General features: G+C 41.9%; 1 pseudogene; it reads right to left on the bottom strand.

Moving 5' to 3' along the window:
• Nucleotides 1-16,885, bottom strand: part of LOC122135579 — a 53,923-nt pseudogene extending 37,038 nt beyond the window's left edge.
• Nucleotides 16,886-18,047: the final 1,162 nt, after the last annotated feature.

Raw genomic sequence — 18,047 nt, 5'->3', positions numbered from 1 at the left:
AAAAAGTCTGGTTGGCTGCAGCCATTTTGTACCACTGGTACTTGCAGCCTAATTTCAAAGATGTTTGGGAGATGACGCTACTATAGAGTGAGTTACAGTAGTCGAAGTATTGAGAACAGAAAAGCATGTGATCAACATCTCCAGATTCTTTACAAGCAAGATGTGGTTTCCACCTTACGCTAGAAGTCTTGAAATGAAAAAAAAAAAAATGCAGATTTCACCACATATTTTATCTGTTTATCAAACTTTAAGGAGGAATCCAACATTACCCCAAGATCTCTCTAACCACCGGTTTGGCGTAGGAGGCCAGAGTGTAAATTCTAGGCCATCTGCAAAAATGAAAGGAAATCCCATACTTAAGTAAAGATAGACCATAATGGTAGTATATATAGGGCAAATACACATTGGAGCAAGTATAGATCCCTGTGGAACTCCACAGTGTCAATGGAGCAGGATGAAGGAAAAGGTCTGGCCTAGGTTAACAGGAAAACCTTTATTTGCTAAAAAATGATCTCTAAACCCAGTTTAGAGAAGTACCATGGATGCTCTATCCATTCTCCTCAAGGCGTGAAATTAAACCTCATGATCTATAGTGGTAATTAGATCTAATAACAAAAGGACAACAGAATGGCCAGAAATCACTAAATAAAAATAAAAATAATTTAAAAACTCTTTAAAAAAATACTTAAAACCCGTGAGTGCACTCTGTACTATGATTGGCTTTAAACAGCTGAGGGCGGCCTAGGCTAGCTTTTTAACCACACACACTCAAATGGCTCACAAAGAAAAGCATTGTGTGTTCGGGCTGGGGTAATGCAAAGTGGTTAAATGTACTTGCACCTGGCTTGTATGATGTGGATTAATGTAACACCTCCCACTGTGAACATCCTTGTAATTCACTTCAAAAACCTTTTTAACCTAAAATGAATGATTAGTTAGAAGGTTCAAATCGTTGGTGTGGAAAGGTGTGTTCACACAGCCTTTTTTCTTGAATGAAGCAGTAAGAGCGAGTGATTGTATAAAGATTTAGCACGTCAATGCAAAGACGCCACTAGAACCATCCTACGGCAGTGATTCGCGTGTAAACGCTCCACAAAGGTAAAACGTCTGAAAACTATCGGAACCAATAGAAAAATCGCGGGGACCGCATAAAACAAATCGAGGAGCTTGCTCCGAGTAGTAGTAACGTTATTATGACGTTAGTGATGCGGAAGGCAGAAATTCTGAAACAACATGAAGGGACAAAATCATCGTACGATGTAACTGTATGAAAACACGGATCTGTGATAATACAGCTTCATACTTGCTTAGTAACGTGCTCCCCATTTTATCAGTTGAAAACTATAACACTCATAATCTGGAAACAATAACACACTCTTTGGCCGGTGCAGCTGCCAGGAAAAATCCTGATCAGTGATTTCATAAGTTAACACATAATTAAAGATAAGCAACACCCAGAAATGTTAGTTACAGGAAATGATGTAGGCTATTATAGCCTACATTACAATTAAAACAAAATATCACTATCAAACAGTATTGACTCTTTTTATTTCACAGTTTAACATAGTAATAGATTAATTGATAAAGAACAAAGATGAACTGTTTAGGATTTACCCAAAAACGAATTATATTTTATGTTATAACCACTAAAGAGACATCAGAGCCAGCGGCAAATGTCAGATAGGACTAGACTTAGCCGATCTAGACTGTGTCTCGTCGGTTAAACCACCGAGGAAGGCACTTGAGATCCCCGCCTGATGCGAGTGGAGCGTTGTGATCTAATCACTCCCGAAATGGCGCAAAACACATTTTACGGAATAGGCACGTGTCCTCTTTATAAATAAACCCATAGCATATTTAGTTGTAGGATAAAAAAAACAGCCGATTCTCTTCGCCGGATCCGACTTTTAACGAAACCGTACACATTTCATGACACGATATACCAGATTTTTTTAAAATATCTGAAATAAATGGTGGTTGAAAATCACCAATGCTGTGTGTGACTCCCTGACGATAACATAGCGGCGGTCGTTGCTTATTCTTGCTCTTCCATTGTTGTAAAAGACACCATTTCCAGGTGGAATATGTATGAAGGTCCGTCGTGTTGCATGCGCCGCTCAGAAGTGACAAAGGGGAAATGCACGGAGAGGTCAAAAAACAAAACAACGTTCCACTAATTAGAAGTAGAAAACGAGGATTTGTAAAGAAGAATGTCAGAGGATTTCAATATAAGCCAATAGGAGACTGGTTTTTCTTTGCTAAAGTAAAGGAACTTTGCTCCTGTTAACAAACGTGGTGGTTTTCAACACGAGACACTCACTGGCGCAAGCGCTGACCTCCATTTCGTCATTCCCCCGCAGAACTTGCTCCGGTCTTACAACAGTGAGCGGCAAGCTAGATTAAAGTCATTATTATGTTACAAAAGCCCATCGATTTGCTACAGAAGGCATTTGTTTCACATGCCCCCGAGCCGTGTGCGACACTTTTTTTCAGTGGCTGAGTTTTTATATATTAAACTTCGTCATGGACACGATGGAGTGAATCAACCCACTACGTTGGCATCACAATGCTTGAGAGATCAAAACAACAATTTTTTAAATAAGCTTGACCTGGATTCGTCTGAAAGAAGAAAGTCCATATACACCATAGGATTGCCTAATTTAGCACGTTTCTGATAATTTCATCTTCAAAATTTAAAAAATTATAATCTTATAAAAGTAGAACTTATGGCAGAGCGGCTATAGTATATGGCAATCAGCATCATACAGGGGTACTAAAATAAAGTGGCCATTGAGTGTACAAATTGTGGAGGAATCTTTTGGGTACCAAAAGTGTGTAATCACGCACTATTTAAAACATTTACTGAGACAACTAACTGCGATGCAAAATGGAGCTTTTTGGACGTTATGTACTTGGCTGGTGTTTGCATTGTCGTCCTTTTTTTGGGTGTGTGAGAGATTCAGATGAGGGTGTCTGTGTGCCCAGAGGGACCTTGAACAGTTGTTTTTGATGTCTACAGCATAAGGCTGCGTGAGGTGATGCCACCACCACCTCCAGTTGATGTTGTGGAAGAGGGATTGCGGGTGTTGAAAGTGCTTCACGACTTGGGAACCATTGCCTTCTGTGCTGGGCACTCTTAATGGGTGTCCATATAGCAATAAACCTCAGTTTATCCTCAGGAACATGAAAACGTTTTCTTTGAGGTGCTTCAGAAAAGCTTCCTCCAGGCTGGATGATGACCAGACTCTTAACCAAGATACAGAATGCTTCTAAAAAAACAAACTGTATGAGTGAACCAACATTGAGCGTGTGGCGTTTCCCTTAAGAAAAAGGAAGTTTATTCAAGTGTGCTATTAGTATACTTCTTTTAAACTACAAATAGGAAAGTCATGCTTTTAGTTTACTTTTTTTATGTACTTCTCAGAAATGGTCTTTCTTTATGTACTCCGCAGAAATATCTACTACAAATGACATTTAAGTATAATTGACTTATACGTTACAAAAAGTCTAAATATACTTGAAAACTTTACTTAAGTATACTTAATAAAAATAAACTTGAAGTATACTACTTTTGTGTAAGGGTTAACATGAAGGCCTGCTTTGGCACTTGAAACCATTTGGGCTTAGTTCAGCCAAAAATGAAAATTCTGTCATAATGACTAACCCTCATGTCGTTCCAAACCTCCGTTCATCTTCGGAACAACAGTTTAAGATATTTTTAGATTTAGTCCGAGGCTTTTCTGTCATCTCCATTTTTGAGACTGTATGTAAGGTACACTGTCCACGTCCAGACAAGGTAATAAAAACATCATCAAAGTAGTCCATCGTACTGTCTGTGACATCAGAGGGTCCGTTAGAATTTTTTGAAGCATCCAAAAATACAGTTTGAACTCCAAATATAAAAAAATTAACGACTTTATTCACTCATTTTTCTTCTCTTCCGGGTCTGTTGTGAGCGCGTTCACAACACTGCAGTGGACGCCGGCTGACGTGTTTATCTCTTTGTTATGGGGCACCAGACAAACACGTCATGCAGCGGTAGTACGTCACCAGTCACACAGCAGTTCGCGCGTCATAACAGACCCGGAGGACAAGGACAATAATTGAATAAAGGCCGTAAATTTTTGTTATTTTTGGAGCAAAAATGTATTTTCGATGCTTCATTAATTGCGAATGGGACCTCTGATAATCACATGGACTACTTTGATGATGTTTTTATTTACCTTTCTGGACGTGGACCGTATTACCGTACATCCATTCTCAATGGGAGGGACAGAAAGCTCTCGGACTAAATCTAAAATATCTTATACTGCGTGTTCGAAGATGAACGGACAGCGTATTAACGGGTTTTGGAACGACATGAGGGTGAGTCATTAATGGACTAATTTTCCTTTTTGGATGCTGAACAACCCCGTTAATTGAAAACACTTGAAAGAGTATATACCCTTTTTTTTGTGAGCGCGCACCACTCTTCTTTACATGTATGTAAAGAAAGGGGGGTGTCCCGACTTTTGTTTTTTTTTTAAAGATAACCAACTTTAAATGCTGCCACTTTTAATGACCAAGATGGCGGCGCTACACATTCGCGAGGACCTCAGCGTCTCTCTCAGTTTTTTGGCAATTTTGCAGTATTGTTTCCTGCTCATCTAGGGGTCTGTTCTTACTGAACAGCTGTGGCTTTAACATTCATCACGCCCGAACAGGGAGCTTTTGGATATCGGGGCTGAAGGACTTTCCAACAGTTTTTTTTATATCACCAATCTTCGACTCATCCCTGGAGATCGCTAGAACACCCGAGGCTGTGCGCACTCTACCGCGGCCGGGGGAAGTTTTTGGCTTTTCGCAGGCGGCGTCGTAGATCGTAAACAAAGGCGGGGGGGGAAGCGCGGAGGTCTAGAGCTAAGCTAAAGCTAACCACCGCTCCGGCTCTCGTTACCGACGCATTTGTCCTCGCTAATGTGCGGATCCCACTGGTGTGAACAAAATGGATGAGTTACGACTTCGCATTCACCCACAGTAAGAGACTTTTGGACTGCAATGTCATGGTTTTCACAGAAAACATGGCTACACAACGACGTACCCGATAATGCTATTGAGCTAGCCGGACGCTACACAGCTCAGGGTCAGATGAGAAACAGCAGATGAACTGTGATTCCGGCAAGACAAGAGGTGGTGGATTGTGCCTTAATGTTAACAAAGCTTGGTTGTACTAACACTGTCATTGTTGGGAGACACGCTCATCTAACCTAGAGTTTTCTCATGGTCTTAAATGTAACCTTTTTTATCTGCCGACGGGATTCACTTCCACCATTAATAACTGCAGTCTATATTCCATCCACCGTATGCTAATGCCCAGCTTGCTCTGAACGAACTCACGCAGCCATTAGTAAACAACGACTGCTCACCCGGAGGTTTGCTTTTATTGTCGCGGGTGATTTAATCACTGCAAATTAAAGACAGTGCTCCCCAAAATTTCACCAGCATGTTCCTGCCACACCAGAGGAGACAAACTTTGGATCATGTTTACCCCAAACATTGATGGAGCTTACACCGCGACCCCCCTCCCCCCACCTCGGACAGTCTGATCACCTTTTTTTGTTTCTCACCCCCAAGATTCACCCCTCATCAAACCGTGTGAACCTCATGAGGACATCAAAGTGTGGCCAGCTGGAGCAGACTCTTTACTTCAGGACAGGTTTCAACCACACGACTGGATATGTTTGCTTCTCAGGCTGCCTGTGGCTCTCACAGGGACATTGAACCTATCCCTCCTCTGTACTGACTTACATCAACACCACCATTGACAGTGTTACATCAGAAAACAATCACAACATACCCTAATCAGAAGCCATGGATGAACAAGGAGGTGCGAATTCTGCTGAAACCCCGCAACACTGCCTTCATCAGAGGACGTGCAGGCCTACAGGAAATCCAGGGCTAACCTGAAAAGGGGCATCAAAAAGGCCAAGTATCTGCTACAAGCTGAAGGTAAGGAACACTTTTCCAACTCTGACCCCGACGCTGTGGCAGGGCATCCAGCCATCAGTGACACAAACCAAGCAACTCCACTCCAATGGTCACGGGACGTCTCCTTCCTTAACGAGCAAATGACTTTTTGCTCGCTTCAACAGCGACGCAAGGAGAGGGCCACCAAAACCACACACTCAGCAGACCCCCCAACCTCTCACTCACCTCCTCGGATGTCCACACTGCTTGAGCCGACAATGCACACAAGCCCCGGGCCCGGATGGCTTTCCTGGACGTGTGCTTAGAGCATGTGCAGAGCAGCTTGCAGGGGTCTTCACAGACATTTTCAACCTGTCCCTCACCCAAGCAACTGTGCCAACATTTTTAAGCCCCACATCCATTGTGCCAGTAGAAACACCCTCCCCGATGTGCTTAAATGACTACCGCCCTGTAGCACCCCACCCCCATTTGAAGTGCTTTGAGCGATTGGTCCTAGCACACCTCAAAGACTGCCTCCCACCCACAGGACCCACATCAATTTGCCTACCGCAGAAACGGGAAGCACAGAGGATGCAGATGCACAGTGCGCACTCTGCACTCACACACCTGGACAGAAACAAACATATGTACGGATGTTGTTGTTTGACTTCAGTTCAGCATTTAACACCGTCATTCCCTCCAAGCTGACCACAAAACTTGGAGACCTGGGCATTAACACCTCCCTCTGCAACATGTTAGGTCAGTTTCTGACCAACAGGCCTCAGCTGTTTTGGTCTGGCCCCACCTGCTCCTCCACCATCACACTTAACAAATTTGGGGTACCACGGGCTGTGTGCTGAGCCCATTTCTCTACTCCCTCTACACCCATGACTGCAAGCCTGTGCATGGATCCCAACTCCATCATTAAGTTTGCAGACGACACCACGGTGATTGGCCTCATCAGTGACAACGATGAGACTGCCCACAGGGAAAGGTACAGCACCTGGCCACATGGTGCCTGACAATAACCTGCTCCTTAAAACCAGTAAAACAAAGGACTCATTGTGGACTTCAGGAAGAAGAAAGGGAAGCACGCATGACCCCATCCACATAAACGGGATGGTTGTTGAACGTGTCTCCAGCTTCAATTCCTGGGAACCACCATCACGGAGGACCTGTCCTGACCACAAACACCTCCAGCCTGGTCAGAAGGCTCACCAAAGCCTCTTCTTCCTCAGAACACTGAAGAAGAACCAGCTGTCTTCAGCCATAGTGGTGAACTTTTACCGGTGCGATCGAGAGCATCCCGGGCCAGCTGCATCACAGTCTGGTATGGAACTGCACGGTGGCTGACCGCAAAGCACTGCAGAGGGTGGTGAAAACTGCCCAACGCATCACAGGACACCACTTCCTGCTATTGAGGACATCCAGAGGTAAACGCTGTGTACGTCGAAGCTCCGCAGCATTCTGAAGGACTCCTCTCACCCTGACCATAGACTGTTTAACCTCCTTCCGCCTCCGGAGGCGCTTCGAGGAGCCCTCCGGACAAGGACCAGATCCAGGAACAGCTTTTTCCCTACAGCTGTCTCCTTGCTGACTCTGCCAGCTGACACCCCCCCACACCTCACGCAGACTCCTCCCCCACTCATCACTACCTTCTGACGATTTATTTATATTATTTATTCAACAAGCAAAAACAAACAAACTTGCTATTCTTTCACTATGCTGTTCATCCAGGACACTGAAATAATCCATTTTACACTGAAATATTTCTATGCACTTTACTTTCCATTGCAATAGTGTAATGTTTCTATGTCATAGTTTCTGCCTATAGTTTACATACACTTCACATATTCTCTGTCTAATATGTTCATAGTCACACCTATCTGTATCTCATGCTTGATATTATTTCCAACTGTACATTTTTTGTCCATAATACCATTATCTTATGTTATTTGTACCTATTGTAAGACCTGTATATTCTGTACTTAACATGCTTATGTGCACTTCTGGGTTAGATGGCTAACTGCATTTCGCTGCCTTGTACCTTGACGCGTGTTCAGTGCAATAAAGTGAATCTAATCTAATCTAATCGAATCATGGGTCTGTTTACTGTATATTTTTTCTCTTTTGTAAACATAATTAGAAAACTTTTGTGTTGTTGATAAACTCTTGTGTTGGTGCAATAAAAGGAACTAACGGATGTTGATTGAGTTTTTACTGAAGTAATTTTGTTGACCCTGTTGTGGTAATTTTCGTTTCTGTGATCACCTGTAAAATCTGTTACTGGATTCCTAATCCTGAAACACAGACATAATAGATGGTTATTATTATTGGAGGTATTTAAATAGCGAACAACTTAGATTTTCGGTAAGAGACATCTCAAACTCAAGTTTTTCATTTTTTTTTTTTTCTAATCCCACTGAATCATGGAACCGTAACTTTTCCTTCAGTGTGTAGCGATCTACAGCAGAATACCTGCCCACATCCTGGTACTGGCCCTTTATTCTGCTTTTATCTTTTCCTGTAACTCCCTTTTGGTCGCACCAGTTGTAAGCAATCAAACCACTGATTCATCAAGAACGCTTCAGCTGATATTAAACCTTTGAAATATTTACATGTAGCCTTTTATCCCCTCATAAAAAAACTAAGTTATTGTCCTCAATCCCTAACAGTGGAATCAGGTTTTACTTAACCAGCACACAGCAGAAAAGTTTGATCATGGCAGTCTCAAACATGAAAACTCAAGCAGCTCTTGTAAAAGCCCTGAATGTAAATTATATTTATTGTGTCTATACATAGCCTGTGGCGAAACAGAAGTGTGTGTAAAACTCTGATATTCCTTTAAAATATACTTACCAACAAATTTTTAAGATCCACACAAGGCCCATTCGAATGTGAAACGGATGTTCTGTTGTGTTTTTTAGTCGAGGTAAATCCTTATATTGTCTAATGTACCTTCTTCAATCCCAAAAGCAGTTGTAAAACAATTGCCCTTACCTTTGAGATTCGGTTTGCAACCAAAGGACCTGGGATTCCTCCCCGACACCACACCTGCTCAGCTGTGCCAAGCTTAGTAGGAGGGTCATTCTACGAAACGTCCACTTTTAGTATGGCCAAAAAGTCTTAAATGTATTTCTTTTTCTAACATTTTAACTAAACCACATTATTAGATTACCTTTTTGACTTTTTGAATACATTAACGACAGCTTAATTCATTTTTTTTACTTTTATATGCAATTATTTCAAGACCACATGTACCATTTTTTTTGTCCCTGTTGTTACCTTCATCAATATTAAAAGATTTTTTGAAATATTTTTCTCTATTTTTTTTTCCCAGCACATTAGTCAGAGTTACAGAAAAAATAATGAAAAATGCAAGAAATAAGGAGTTTGTTTATTATTTAATGTGAAAGAAAAAAACAGTACAGTAACAAAGCACAGTAACACCAGTGACCCCAATGATCACCAGTGACATACATAAGACCTGACATACTGATCTTAACACCAGTTTTCAAACCCTGACAATTTTCATGAAAACTGCATTTTACAAAATGTCGCTGTAAGGTATCAAGCCATATGTTGTCAATCATGGTTAAACCACTAAATTTAGTAGTTTAATCCTTTGTTTTTAGTTTTTTTACAATTCCCTAACAATAAATAGGTCATACCATGACGTCAAATAAACTCATATGAACTCCTGAGTTAAATGAGAAAAGTTCTGATAACTGAAATAAGAAAGTGACTTAACCTGGGCCTTATTTCATAGATCGTTTAAGGAGGAAGTCAAGTGATGTCATCAGTGTGTTTTTTATTTCAAACGGTAACGGTTTTTGTCAAACGGTGAACACCAGTGAACACAACTTCAGGGGACCCTGTGTTCCTTAATTTTATAATATTTATTCAGTCATTTAGTTTTATTATGCCATTTATATCATACATTTGATAGTTTAGGCATTATTGTATTTGTAAATGGAAAAAAACAATTTGTGACGAACAAAATAAAGCATTTTCCCCTGTACATGCTGTGGATGAGCCTTTGTGTGCTTGGATTCTTTACCATTAATTAAAAACAAAATATTGTTAACTATGCATTTTCTAATTTTAAAATATTAAAAATTGTAACCCGAATGTGTTTTTCAATTCAATTGTACTATTTCTGTAAAGCGTCTTACGGACAGAAAATGGACCTTTCTTATAATGACTCAGGTATATTCAGATTACACTAAGAATATTTTTCATATATATTACTCAGAAGACTCTTCTTTAATAAACTCTTCTTTTAATCGCATGCATTCTACCCACACATATACATAACCTTCATCGCTGTTCTAGACAGAGTGTCAAAATTCAAGGGGGAAAAACTGCAGGGGTGTTCTAACATTTAGTAATGCTTTATCACTGTAAAACATGTGTGCTTGTTAAATAATCAAATATTTCTGCCTGACAAAAAAAACGATGTAATTTTTCTTCTTTTTGCAAATTTTGCCTCATATATTTGAAGTAAAACTTAGCATTGATTAAATAAAATCTGTGAAGGTTATAAAATTTACTTTCACAAGGTAACTGTCACAGTTATGGATGTCTGTTCTTCTTTCTGCGTTTTGGCTTAGTTGGTCATGTTCCTTTCCCCTTGGTTGTTAATTAATTAGCCCCCACACGCTGTTTCTGTTTCCATCTGATTCCATTCCCGTGTTGAAATCTGGTGTTCTCCATTTTGCCCGCATTGAATTTCATTTGTTTGGATTTGTGTTTGGATGGTGCCCTTTTTCTCTCCTGTGAATTGTTAAAAGAACATTAGCTATCTCCTTCGCTTGCGCGGGGGGTGGGGTGTGGATTTACACTCCCCGCACGTGTTACAGAAGCGCGGACCGAAGTTTTGCGGTGTTTTTTCTTTCCCTTTTTGTTTTGTTTCCCCCCCTCCCATATGGATTTTCCAGCTTCGCAACTCCTATGCCTGGAAGCAGTTGGACCGTTTTGCTGGAGGACCACTAGGGACTTTTTTCGATCTGGCGTGCCTTACCCACTTCCCAGACCGCTCGCTCTGTGCCTTTTATTAGCACGCCTGAGCGAGTGGTTAAGGCACACCTGCCAGCGAACTGTCCCAAAGAGATTTGCCGCTTTCATGATGGGTGCTGGAGAAAAATGGATCCCATCCCCATCGGACCCTTCTGAAGAGAATATCTCAGCCCCACTCCCAAACCAGAGACCATCCAGTCCGTCATCCTGCGGAACAGAGATAACTGCCTAAGCCCCCCACGACTGAGCCGTCGTCGCCATGGAGCCGAGCCTCGATCAGTGTCTGACCAGACGTGAACCTGGCAACAGCGTCTGTTTTCCAGAGGGATTTTTGGTGGAAGATCCGAGGGCTAAATCTCCGGTTTCCCCCTCCGCGGTGTTTCATCCTGACCAGCTGCAATCACAGTCTGTAGGGGAACTGCACGGTGGCTGACCGCAAGCACTGCAGAGGTGGTGAACTGCCCAACGCTCACAGGGACAAACCCTTCCTGCTATTGGAGGACATCCAGAAGGAAAACGCTGTGTACGTCGAGCTCGCAGCATTCGTAAGGACTTTCCTCTCACCCTGACCAGGGACTGTTTAACCTCCTGCCCTCCGGGAGGCGCTTCAGGAGCCCTCCGTACAAGGACCACATATCCCGAACAGCTTATTCCCTACAGCTGTCTCCTTACTGGGGAACTCTTCCCTCTGACACCCCCCACAGACCATACCCACAGACTCCTCCCCCCTGCACACTACATTGAGCCGTTTATTTATTTATTTTTATTTACAACAAGCCAAAACAGCAAACTTGCTATTACTTGCACTACGTCTGTTTCCTCCAGGAACACTGCATAACCCATTTGCACCTGAAATATTTTTCTATGCACTTTACGGCCATTGCAAAGTTTAAATTGTTCATAGGTTCATAGTTCTCCTATAGTGTACATACACTTCATCATTTTCATCTGTATAATATGTTCATAGGTACACCTATCTGTATAATCATGCTGATAGTATTTAAAATCTGTAAATTTTGTCCATAATACTTATCGGTATATTTATTGTACATCTTGTAGACCTTGTAGATATCTTCTGTACTTACTGCTTATTGCACTTCTGGGTTTAGATGCTAACTGCATTTCGTTGCCTTGTACCGTTACATGTGCAGTGACAATAAAGTTGAATCTAATACATCTAAGCTTAATCTTAATATTTATTGGAATTTCTTTCGACAAATAGCGATATATCAACCTCAACAAACGAAACAACTGTTGAACCTGGATTGGAAGGCACATTTTAGCAGTGACTTTTTTTTTTTTTTTTCCCCATCCTTAGACTGACCGGGCAAAAGACACTGCAAGCCGCACACAGCTTCAATATAGTGTTGCGTTAATTATTATATTCTGTCTACTAGTATCCGAATGATTCATCCATGTCGTCTTCTTCTCACCACTAAAATGTATCGGAAACGATTCTATCAGTTTGATTTTTGATCTACTTCAACATCTCACAGGTACGCCTTGTTGTAGCGCGTTATGCTAGATTACAACCCAACCAACTAACCTCCCTTGTTCTGCCTCGGCTGGCCCGGTCAATGATCCTCTTGGGTTTGGCGGGCTGGTGTCGGAGCCACGGGGACCGATGGCCCGGTATTCGCGGATATCTTGGGCTCGGCCGGGGTTTTGTCCGTGGGCATACTTAGGGCGGGTGCCAGTTGGAGAAGTGGAGAAGATGCCGATCCACAGGTACTTTTTGATATTATGACTTAACTTAACGTTATGATAATATAAGCGTGAATTGGGACAAGAGAAACATGTAAATAAGAAGTGGTTAATCCAGCCGATTTTAAAACTAGAAAATGGAAAGATATTCTGAACCTCAATCAATCTAGAATATTTTGGGATCCAAAAGCTAAAACTAAGGATCTCTTAGGTGGTCGACCTAACATAAGAATTAAATCGAAAAGTGATCAAGTTCATCATCTCTAACGAACACTCCAATTTAGATTTCCTTTTATCAAGACTTGCTTAACGAAGTTTCACTGCAGTAGTTCAGGTGTAAGCAATTGTTTTTAACCATGCTGACACATTAACCATAGAATTTTTGAGTAATTTGCAACTTGGATAGACTAACCATTTTATATAAATTACTGTATCTCCCATACATTTGTATAGACCTGCCAGAACATGCAAGATGTAAATCAGTTATTCTATAAGCAAAAAGCAATGGACCCAAGATAGATCTTGCAGACTGCCATTGATGTTCTTCAAATCTTTGGATTGGTGAACTGATCGGTTTGCAGAACAAAAACCGGAAAACAAACAAAAACAGTACAAACACTGGAGAGCCAGCACGAGCAGCCGGTTCTGCAACCATCAGATTATTGGTGCTCCCCTGCCTGCCCTTCAAGAACTTATCCAGACAGATTGTAGAAAGGGCTCAGGAAATCACTCTATCCCGCCACATCCAGTTACCCCCTTTTTGAACTTTTGCCATAATGGCCGGCGCTTCAGAGCCGCAATACCAGACAGTCAGGGCACAAGAACTGTTTCTTCCCCCGGCAATCACCTCATGAACGTTAAATGTTCCCCAATTTGCATAAAAATGTGTAATATCCACAGGTGCACATAACTGGTACGCTGGTAACACATGTGCACAAAAATCGGAATGCGTATGCCACTTGTGTACTCTGCACCTTTGCGTACTGACGATCTTTCATCTAAACTTACAACTACATGTACTTGTCACTACTGTCACGATGTCCAAAAAGCAAAAAGGGACATTAAGCAGCTTCCTTGGCATTTCGCCACCTACAAGAAACGCCACTTGGTGCCAGATCGCAAAAGCCTTCTTTCGGAAAAGTTGTCTCAAAGATTGAGGCAGTGGTTTGAAGCAACTACGACACCTGAAAGTGTTGTGCAAGAATTTGGCCGCTCAAATCCACATCTAGCAGACAACACAGGTGCGTTTATAAGCTCAAGCATTCACCATCCTGTTATTTTACCACACATGAAAGGCAAGGAGCCACACGAATGTGGAGCAACACATTGTGCTAATAAAACATGCTAGCCAGAAGAAATGTCAGTTGCACACTTGCCAGAGGGCAACGAAAGCTGAATAGACATGGCTAAGCTCTGTTTAATATTTTGCCCTCCTAACCACTTCATACAGCTACAACCGCACATCCCTGTCTTTTTATAGAGGATATGCCGTTTACTGAAGCAGCTAGGAGTAAATGTCGGAGGGGCTTATCATCACGTAAGGGGCACAATCGGATCATTCAAGCGATCGCCCTGCTATCAGGGTTACGAGCAAGGTTGCAGTCTGCTGAATTTTGGGGGTTGCTTTTGATTGGATCTAGGACATCACAACCTGAGCAGAAATGTTTTACACCAATTGTGTTTGTGGTCCAGCAACGGATATTTATACCTCATACTTTATTGGACTGAGTTGAAATTGGGTGCTGACCACTGCCAGACGCCAAACAACAGACTTTGGTAGACTTTTCCATGACACAGGCTTGATTACTGGACCAACAAAGTGGTCGCCGTGTGCACAGACGGGGCTGCTGTCAACGTCGGTAGTCACGGCGTTGTGCCAAAAACTTCGCCGGCGACTTGCTCAGTTGGAGACTCCCTTGGCACATTTTGTGCACCATACCCACACACTGGATATTGCGCAAAAATCAGCTTATTTGCAAGGTTCCTTACTGTGAGACATTTAATCGCTCTGTTGGTCAAAGCTGCTGCAGTTTTATTTACACAAAAGGTGGAGCAAAAAAAACTGCTGAACTGCAGAAGCGGTGGTGAGAAAATGGATTCATCCTTTGTGAAACTGGGTAAGTTTCATAATATCAGATGGTCCTGCATAGAGGCATGAAAAACTGTTTAAAAAATAACAGACGATTGCCAGCCTTTAAATGCAACTGTCTACGATTGATACAGTGACTTGGCAGCATCTCTGCACTTGAGCGTTTCAGTGCTTTCTTTCAAACCATGCTTGACTTAGTAAAACATTTTGAAAACCACATCCCTTAAGTTTCAGAAGGACAAGCTGACCATTGGAGAATGTAAGGATGAACGTATTGTTGCCATTGGACAGTTCACACTTCTTGCTTGATGGTGCAGGCCCCCAGATCACACACTGTTCTAATCCTGATGCTGACAGAGAACAAAGACAAAATTCTGAGAGGGATTATTTGATAGGTTTGAAATCAGATATACATCCCTCAAGTCCTGTGATCATTTCTTAGTATTTTGATACTTCAACATGGCCTCAGGAAATGCAAGACCTCCACAGTTTTTTTGGCACACACAACAGTTTGCAGCATTCTCAATAAATGGAGCCACCTTGCAACTTGACAAGCACCACTGTGACAGAATGATGAGTGCTTAAAGCAGGCGGAAATGCCTGGGAGCCTCTTCTGTTATGACTTGGTCCAATAGGAATACAAGTAACCCAGATGCTTACTCCAACCATCAACAAGGTTGGTTAAGCTGTCTCTTACAAACCTGCCTTTAAGCATTGCAGCTTGTGAGAGAGGATTCTCACATCTCAACATCTAAAAACCAAGTCCGATCCGTCTGTCACATGCTCGTCGCTTCTTCCGCCCTGATGCAGATTCACCTGTCAACGCAGACCACAAGACATTTGACCCAAATGCTGCATCCTGCAGCATCTTCATCAGCTACCATGCAGGAAGCTGATCAGAGGACAGTGGGGTGACAACTGAGGTGGGCAGTGAGGAAGATTGCCTTATTAGACCACACTACATATGGGGTGAGTACCAACACCATCTCCTGGTACTCACCAGAGTAACCTACTACGAAAAAGTTATGTGGCACCCCTGTAATATCCTTTTATTTATTATTACCCTCCATCCAGTAAGTAGCCTGCATCTTACTCCTATTCTATTCCATAGAACTGCGGTGTGTGTTCACAGTGTGTGTGTGTTTTCACTGTTGTGTGTGTGCACTTTGGTGGGTTAACTGCAGAGCACGAATTCTGAGTATGGTGACATACTTGGGGCTGTATGTCACATCACATCACTCACATCACACATCATCACTTGTTTCATTATTTATTTGATCCCAATTGTTTCTTTACTAAATACTGTATGATTGTACTAGTATTTTTTAATTTTTCTAGTAGTATTTTAAATTATATTTTTCTTTTAGTGACTTGTAACATCTTGGCCAGGGACTACGGATGTATAATCGCCTTTGGCTATTCTAGTATATTAACAGGATGTTTTATTAAATGTCCCTAATCAACTAAATAAAACAAAACAAAACAAAAAACAAAACAAGCTGTCCATCGTTTTTTTTTTTTTTTAATTCACATACTTTGTATACATTATTATGAAGTCACTGATTTTGCTTATGTTTGTGGTGTTTGTGATTAGTGTTTCGGGTTTAACTGCTGGCTGTGAAACAAATCGTTCTCTGGGGTTAATAAAGTTGACCTTGAACCTCTTGTCCCTTAACCCTAACCTAAGTTAGTAACCTAGAGAGCTGCTGACTTTGCATCACCCGCCCCGCGTAACTGAACTGAAGCTCCTTATATCATCAAGACCATGCCCTGCAAGTTCACTATGCCTCATAAGAAGTGTGATCATTAGCCTATTACCTCGAGTTTATATTAATAAGAAACACTATAAAGGTTAAGAAAGTAAGAGAATGGCCATCACTGCAGCATCTCATTCACATTTAGGGACCCAGGGTTTTCCACACACTACAGAGACGTTCATTTCATAGGTTCACTTCCCTACTCTGTGGTGCTGATGCTATGAAACAGCTAACTTTTCATACATTTGGTCCAATAGTCTTCAAAGCCCTCACTGTGCGAGACCACAGGGCTGCACTCAATCTCAGCCTCCAAAGCATTGTGAGATGTGAAATGTTGAAGGAACCTGAGTGACATACCAAGCCTAATCATAGTAAGACCGTAACCAGGTCAGGGGTAAAGTAACACAATAAGAGCTGATAGACATAGCTCTGCAGATCTCTGATCCTCCGGAAGAAGGATAGAACCCCACAGGGGTGCATGAATATGTTTTATAGGTTTGTGTGCTGCTGTGCACGTGAGGGGCGTGGGGGTTTGGGGGAGTTTCACTAGTGAAAAATAGCTGTAGATTCGATTTACACATAGCATGATATTCTCTAATTACTTATTGCAAATAGTGGAAAATTATTTTTCGACCTCAGCATTGTCATACTTGACAAGAGTATACAATAATAACTTACTGAGTGTAAATTTAAATTTTAATGATTCACGAGAGGCACTACAGCAGGCTCCCTACACTACTTAACCCCTTACCACTACTTTAATTAAACTTTTTGATTATTGCCTTCCTTTATTAAAAAACAAATGCTTTTCTTATGTATTTGAAATTGAAAAGGGCGAAACAAGTCGCCAAACAAGTGGATTCGAACCCGGGTCGATCGCCGCAAAAGTAGTATGATACACACTTTATAATCTGCACCACTGAATCTGATTTCTGTCAAAAGTCTTTTGTACTCACACGTTGGTGGGTGGGAGTTTCGTGTAAAAACCTAAAGGACACTCCGATTTTTTATGTATCTCCCACCGTTAAACAGTTGGCCACAGAAAAACAGGGGTCTGGCACACCCTCACACCCCCACTTCCCACTTTGGGCCCCAATAGACCGTCTTGAGAGCCAGAGGCTTATATTCATGCTGATGGCTCAAACCGATGGCCTGCCAAACCTCCCAGACATTGTTAAATCCCAGAACGGGTTCGACAGAGTTAGAGACCTAGCTGTCTCCCTGTAAAAACAAGGAAACCAGAAGCCCACGAGGCTAAATCCTAAACCCTCGATCCACTGGGCAAGCTTATGTGAAGACATTGCTGCCATAAGAGACCCCAATCTACAGCATAAACCCTGTGACTAGTTTTTCTCTGGTTTAAACTGACTCTAACAGTCCTGAAAGTGAAAACACAGATGTGTCCACATGGTGCGAGACTCTAATCACTCCTAGAGAGTCGTCTGCTGGACTTGACAACATACACTCTTCTTCTGCTCGTACTCCAAGACTCCATAAACTGATCGAGAATCACGACTCAGTGAGAATCCTGA

This window comes from Cyprinus carpio, chromosome A3, assembly GCF_018340385.1.
Source record: "Cyprinus carpio isolate SPL01 chromosome A3, ASM1834038v1, whole genome shotgun sequence".
Taxonomy (NCBI): domain Eukaryota; kingdom Metazoa; phylum Chordata; class Actinopteri; order Cypriniformes; family Cyprinidae; genus Cyprinus; species Cyprinus carpio.
This window is presented reverse-complemented; position numbering and strand designations above follow the sequence as displayed.